Source organism: Pistacia vera, unplaced genomic scaffold, assembly GCF_008641045.1.
Source record: "Pistacia vera cultivar Batoury unplaced genomic scaffold, PisVer_v2 Contig318, whole genome shotgun sequence".
In the NCBI taxonomy this organism is placed as follows: domain Eukaryota; kingdom Viridiplantae; phylum Streptophyta; class Magnoliopsida; order Sapindales; family Anacardiaceae; genus Pistacia; species Pistacia vera.
In genome coordinates this window covers 314,544-321,884 of record NW_022196133.1, presented here as the reverse complement: position 1 = coordinate 321,884, position 7,341 = coordinate 314,544, and the positions used below count along the sequence as shown (strand labels likewise).

The 7,341-nt window shown below is 41.8% G+C and overlaps 1 non-coding gene across 1 annotated transcript; it reads left to right on the top strand.

Moving 5' to 3' along the window:
* Positions 1 to 6,728: 6,728 nt before the first annotated feature.
* Positions 6,729 to 6,835, top strand: LOC116136728. Its single transcript, XR_004129059.1, has one exon. It is a non-coding gene; the product is annotated as a small nucleolar RNA R71 (small nucleolar RNA).
* Positions 6,836 to 7,341: the final 506 nt, after the last annotated feature.

Below are 7,341 nucleotides of genomic sequence, written 5' to 3'. Positions count from 1 at the left end.
GATTCTGTTGCTGCTTCAACTTTTCGACATCTTCATTCAAGTTCAACAATTGATCTTTTTGGGAAAGCTTCGATGATGAAGATGCCTTGGTCCTGGGTACCTCTACTCTGCCCCCACTGGTTAGATTTTACAGAAACTGCACTGTAAGACACACTCCTTGCGGAATAAAACCTCTTCAGCGTTCAATGGCACTTCCGCTTGTGTATATAATGCAGTGATCAGGTGAGGAAAATAAAATCCCGTCTTGGTACGCTTTGCCGAATGGGTAATCTCATGAAAAATAATTTCACCCACATTCATCCTCATCTTCTGGAGGATAGCATACATTAGGATCGCCCTAGCTTTACTAACAGTGCTCATGTGCTTGGATGGCATCAATCGAGAGTAGACAAAATATAACCACATGCGCGAAATTGAGTCCAAGAACTTACTTTCAAAACGGATGTGCTCCCCAGCCGTAATAAACCATGTAGCTCTCCCTTCAGACAACAAGTTTATTATTGCGTCAAAATCCACTTGTTGCTTGAATGTGGCATATGCATCATCATCGAACTCAACTTGCGGAAGCCCATAAAATTCATTGATCGCCGCTGCACTAAACACGATCTCTTTACCTCTTACCATTGTCCTTCCATCAACACTATCAAGAGCGTTGGCATAAAACCCCTTTACCATAGAGGCAACAGTCGGTGCTGGAGGCTCTTTGCAAAAATTTTCCCAACCTAGAGCTTGTATCACATCAGTTATTCCCTTGCAAGCTTCTGTAAACACCAGCCCTCTTTCTTCAATAAATCACCCAGGTTGCTTTGCAAAATTTTCATACCTTTCCTGAGTAGCCTGACTAACAAACCGGGTATCACTGGAGGCCTGCCCTTTACCTTTTTCTCTCCTATCACTTCCAGGCTTTCTTTTGGGTGCCATTATCACTATGTCGAACTCAACCCAAAATACTCAGTCAGAATACTACCACTGCTTAATGAAAATTAACTCACTCCCACAAATAGCAACTGCCCTTCTTCAATCAAACACAATCACAGAGATAAACACTCCCATGAAAATCACCAAATCTCTAGCAATATTCACAACCATCCACACTTCCACACAACTCAGATCAATGGATTCCACCCTTCCACACTCAAAATTTCAATGCAAAATGGTTGAGAAACACTTACTTAAAACTTGTTCTGTCCAAATACGCCTTGAATTGAAATGGATTAGATGAAATTTCAAAAATCCCCAAATCTCTTTTGAAACCCTAACCTTGATTTTTCGTAATTTCTCCTCTTGTTTCTTTAATCTGCGAAATGGGATGGAAGGAGGAATGTGTTAGTGATCAATGGAGTAAGGAAAAGGAATGGTTTGAAGCAAAAATTGGTGGAGAGCAACTGTGAGGGAGAGAAGCTTGTAATGAAAAGTGATGAAAATAGAAGAAGAAAACTGCTGATTTAAGCACAGTATTCTGTTTCCTGGTGCGATCGCTACGGCAATAGTATGCGTCACCGTGGCGATTGCTGTTATCGTCACGGCGTTACTGTAAGTCACGCTTGCTGTAGCGATGGAAATCGTCGCGGCAGCGAGCATGGTTAATTGCAGATGTCGTCCGCTGTGCGCTTAAGTCACGCTCGCTGCAGCGATGAAATGTATCTCCGCGGCGAGCGTGATCAGTCTTCTAGAAAAAATTCCTTGCGTTCGTTTTGTCACTCACCTGAAAAATAGTCCGAAATTCTGAATCAACAAACTAACAATTGCAACATGATAACACACAAAAATAAAAATAAATCTTACTAACTAAAAATGCACTAAATAAACAAAAATAAAATAACATAAAATAAAACACAAACGGAATCGAAAATTTGGGTTGCCTCCCAAAAAGCGCTTGTTTAAAGTCTTAAGCTCGACTCCTTTTCTGTCGTCAATTCGAATTCTGAAGAAGAATTGAAACCCTCTCGTCGGCATTTCTATTCTCAATATAAGGTTTCAATCTTTGCCTGTTGACTTTGAATGTTCCCTTCGTCGGGTGGTGAAGCTCTATCGCCCCATGCGGAAACACGCGATGAATGATGAACGGGCCAGACCATCTTGAGCACAATTTTCTTGGAAAAAGTCACAGTCTCGAGTTGAACAACAGCACCTTATCGCCCTTCTTGAATTCCTTGTTCACAATGTGTTTGTCATGCCACTGCTTAGTCTTTTCTTTGTAAATCCGGGCATTCTCGTACGCATCATTGCGATACTCTTCCATCTCATTGAGTTGCAGCAAACGTTTCGCTCCAGCAGCTTGTATATCAAAATTCAGAAACTTCACTGCCCAATATGACCTATGCTCCAACTCTACTGGCAAGTGTCAAGCTTTTCTGTAAACCATCCTATAGGGCGACATTCCGATTGGTGTTTTGAATGCCGTCCTATACGTCCATAGTGCATCATCAAGCTTAGTTGCCCAATCTTTTCGAGAGGTGCTCACTGTCTTCTCCAGGATTCGTTTCAGCTCCCTGTTCAAAACTTTGACTTGTCCTCTGGTTTGTGGGTGGTATGGGGTTGCAACTCGATGTGTAACTCCATACTTGCTCAACAATGCTGTGAATTGACGATTGCAAAAGTGAGAACCACCATCACTGATAATGGCTCTTGGCATGCCAAACCTTGAAAAGATATTCTTCTTTACGAACTTGATAACGACACGAGCATCATTTTTTGGCAACGCGGGCAACGCGGCAGCTTCCACCCACTTCGACACATAATCTATAGCAACCAAAATGAAACGGTTAGAAAATGAAGATGGAAAAGGACCCATAAAATCTATTCCCCAAACATCAAACAATTCGACTTCTAGGATATCATTTAAAGGCATGCCATTTCTCCTAAAAATATTCCCAACCCATTGACACTCATCACAACTCATCACAAAAGAAAAGCATCTTTAAAAAGAGTAGGCCAAAAAAATCTTGATTGAAGAACTTTCGCGGCGGTCTTTGTCGAACCGAAATGACCACCAACTTCCATTGAGTGACAGTGAAGAAGTATGTTCGTCGTCTCTTCCTCTGGCACACATCGTCTTTTCATCTGATTAGCGCAATGCTTGTACAAAAATGGATCCTCCCATAAGTAATACTTTAAATCTGCAAAAAATTTCTTTCGTGTCTGGGAGTTCATTCCAGGGGGCATAACCTTTCGCGCCAACTAGTTAGCAATGTCCGCGAACCATGGTACGTCTTGAATAGCAAACAATTGCTCATCCGGGAAGTATTCGTTGACTGGCTCTTCTTCCTCTCGAACTTCTTCATTGGACTCCAACCGGGATAAATGGTCAGCCACTTGATTTTCTGTTCCTTTCTTGTCCTTGATCTCCAAGTCGAATTCCTGTAGGAGCAATACCCATCGCAATAATCTTGGCTTGGAGTCCCATTTTGCTAGGAGGTACTTCAATGCAGCATGGTCTGTGTACACGATGACCTTGGTACCTAGCAAATAAGAACGAAACTTATCAATAGAAAATATTACTACTAAAAATTCATTCTCAGTAGTGGCATAATTCAGTTGTGGTCCCGTTAAAGTCTTACTGGCATAATAAATCACATGCAAGACCTTACCTTTTCGCTGCCCTAAAACAGCCCCTAAAGCATAATCGATCGCATCACACATGAGTTCAAAAGGTAGTTCCCAATCGGGCGCAACAATAATAGGAGTAGAAATTAATTTTTCTTTTAAGCACTTAAATGCATCTAAACACTCTTGACTGAATTTAAAAGAAACCTCCTTAGCTAATAGGTCACAAGGAGGTTTAGAGATTTTAGAAAAATCCTGTATGAATCTCCTATAAAAGCCCGCATGCCCAAGGAAGCTTCTGACAGCCTTCACTGAATTTGGGGGTGGTAGTTTCTCAATAACTTCAATCTTCGCTCGATCTACCTCAATGCTATTTGCTGATATCCGATGCCCCAACACGATCCCATCTCGTACCATGAAATGGCATTTTTCCCAATTGAGCACCAACTTAGTGTCAACACATCTCTGCAAGACATTAGACAAGTTAGTTAAACAATCATCAAAAGAATTCCCAAAAACAGAAAAATCGTCCATGACAACTTCAATGGACTTTTCAACCATATCAGAAAAAATCGAGATCATGCAACGTTGAAAAGTTGTAGGAGCGTTGCACAAGCCAAAACGCATTCTTTGATAGGCGAATGTTCTGTATGGGCACGTGAAAGTCGTGTTCTCCTGATCTTCCGGTGCAATGGCAATTTGGTTGTAGCCTGAATATCCATCTAGGAAGTAGTAGAACTCATGGCCCACTAACCTCTCCAACATTTGATCGATGAATGGCAATGGAAAATGGTCCTTACGAGTCACGGAATTCAGCTTGCGATAGTCGATACATACTTTCCATCCCATGACTGTTCGTGTCGGAATCAGCTCATTGTTGTCATTCTGGACCACTGTCATTCCTCCCTTCTCTGGTACCACTTGGACTGGACTCACCCATGCACTATCCGAGATTGGGTATATTATTCCTGCATCTAAAAGTTTCAACACCTCCTTCTTGACCACTTCTTGCATTGATGGATTCAATCTTCTTTGTGGTTGGACAGTGGGCTTGAAAATTTCCTCCATTAAGATCTTGTGCATGCAGATTGAAGGATTGATACCTTTGATATCCGCAATTGTCCATCCAATGGCCTTCTTGTACCTTCTCAAAATGCGCAGCAACTTTTCTTCCTTTACAACACTCAAAGAAGCATTAATAATAACTGGAAAGAATTTACCCTCTTCTAAAAATGCATACCTTAAATGAGGAGGTAGTTGCTTGAGCTCAAGTGTAGACGCCTTTGTGATTGGTAAAGTTGACTGAGACTCCACAGCCCCAATTTCTCTGATCAATTTGGCCTCGGGATGACTTAAGGGTGGTAGCGCTCTCAAGTATCTTAGACACTCCCTTATCTCTTCACTATCCACTTGATCCTCCTGGTCTCTGGAATTCATCAAACAATTCTCTAAAGGTAGGCTCTTCAAAATTCTGGTCCACTATGGTGTCGAGAACATCAATCTTAAAACATGAATCTAACTCAGACAAACGCTTCATAGACTTGAAAACATCAAATTCTACCTGCTCATCTTCTACCCTTAAGATCAATTTCCCTTGGTGGACATCTATCAATGTTCTACCCGTGGCCAGAAAAGGTCACCCTAAAATTAAAGGTATTTCTCTATCTTCCTCCATATCTAGCACTATGAAGTCTACTGGGAATATCAGTTTATCTACCTTAATCAAGACGTCTTCGACTACCCCCCTAGGATATGTGATCGATCGATCAGCTAGTTGGAGAGACACAGTGGTTGGCTTCACTTCTCCCAATCCAAGCTTCCTGTAAATGGAAAACGGCATTAAGTTAATACTGGCCCCTAAATCGCATAGCACTTTATCAAAATAACAACTACTAATAATACAAGGGATAGTAAAACTCCTTGGATCTTGTAGTTTAGGTGGTAGTTTCTTTGCGCACTGCATTCCTCTGTCAGCATGACTTTCTCGTGTTCCTCAAATTTTCTCTTGTGCGTGAGGATCTCCTTCAAAAATTTCGCATACTTCGGCATCTGTTCAAGCATATCAACAAAAGGAATATTAATATGTAAACTGCGAAACATGTCAATGAACTTACTGAATTGCTTGTCGAGCTTCTGATTCTTCAATCGTTGTGGATACGGCAAGGTTGCCTAGCTTGAAGGATTATTCTGTGCATTTGTACAATTACCGCGGCCACCAGATTCATCGCCGGAGCTATCGTAAGATATTTCTGATGAAATTTGGGTATTTTCACGGTTGCTACGGCCACCAGTTTCATCGCCGCGGCGATCGTTCTTTCTCCTGATGGAATCCTCTGCATCTTCATGCTCGTCGCGGCCACCATCTTCTTTGCCGCGGCAATCGCTCTTTTGCTCATCCCTCAGGTTTTGTTCTATCCTCTGTTTATCACCCTCTGAATTTTCCAAACTTCTTCCACTCCTCAGGGTGATTGCATGTGCCTATTCCTTGGGATTTTTCTCTATATCACTCGGAAAAACCCTTTGACCTCTTCTCGCTAAAATGTTGTGAATCTGCCCAATTTGAGTCTCCAGGTTCCTTATAGATGCAGATTGATTTTGAACCAGGATGTCGGTCTTCTCAAACCTCTTGCTTGTCTCCTCAATGAACTTGGTTAACGCATTTTCCAAGTTTGATTTCTGCTCTTGAGGTTGAAAAACAGGTGCTTGTTTTTGCTCATTGTTGTTGCTCCATGAAAAATTCGGGTGTTTCCTCCATGCTGGATTATACGTATTGGAATACGGATTCCCTTACCCTCTTTGGAAATTGTTGACGTAGTTGGCTTGTTCAGGCTGAGCAAACTGATTTCCTTCTTGGCAATCGTTGGATGCATGATTTCCTACACAAAGGTCACATGTTAGAGAGGAAGATTCAATTGCATTTATCTTCAACACATTACCTAATTGCTTCTGGATGCTCGTAAGTTGAGCAGCCAATGCAGTGTAACTATCGACTTCGTGCTGATCTCCTTGTTGAATTTCTTTCCGGGGTCCTCATATAGTTGTTGTTCGCCATCACCTCAATCAGATTGTATGCTTCCTCTGGCATTTTATTGTTCAAGGCTCCCCCACTTGCCACATCAATCATAGCTTGAATGGTTGGTAGCAACCCTTGGTAGAACGTTTGCACTTATGACCAGATTGGTGTACCATGGTGTGGGCACCTCCGTAAGAGATCCTTAAACCTTTCCCACACTTCATACAATGATTCTGAATCCTGTTAATAAAAGTTGGTAATCTCACTCCTCAGTTTGTAATCTCACTCCTCAGTTTGGCTGACTTGGCAGGTGGAAAGTATTTAGTGAGGAATGCTTGAGCCAACTCATTCCACGTCGTAATGCTCTCAGATGGTAATGAAATCAACCAAGCCTTAGCTTTATCCCGAAGAGAAAATGGGAAAAGCCTTAGTTTGATTGCATCCTTGGATACTCCGTTATGCTTGAATGTGTCGCACAACTCCATAAAGTTTGCGATATGCAGGTTGGGATCATCATGAGGTAACCTAGCGAATTGGATCGACTGCTGAATCATTCCGATAATTGCTGGTTTAATCTCAAAATTGTTTGCTTGAAGGGGTGGTCTCCTGATGCTTGAATAACAACAATCGACAGTAGGACTAGAGTAGTCCTTCAATGCTCTCTGAATTGCTTCTGCACCAACCACTGCATTTCCTCCGACGATATGCTCATTCTCAACCTCTTGATTTTGCACATTCAGATTAACAAATCCTATGTTAGCCATAGCTCTTACAGATCCAGC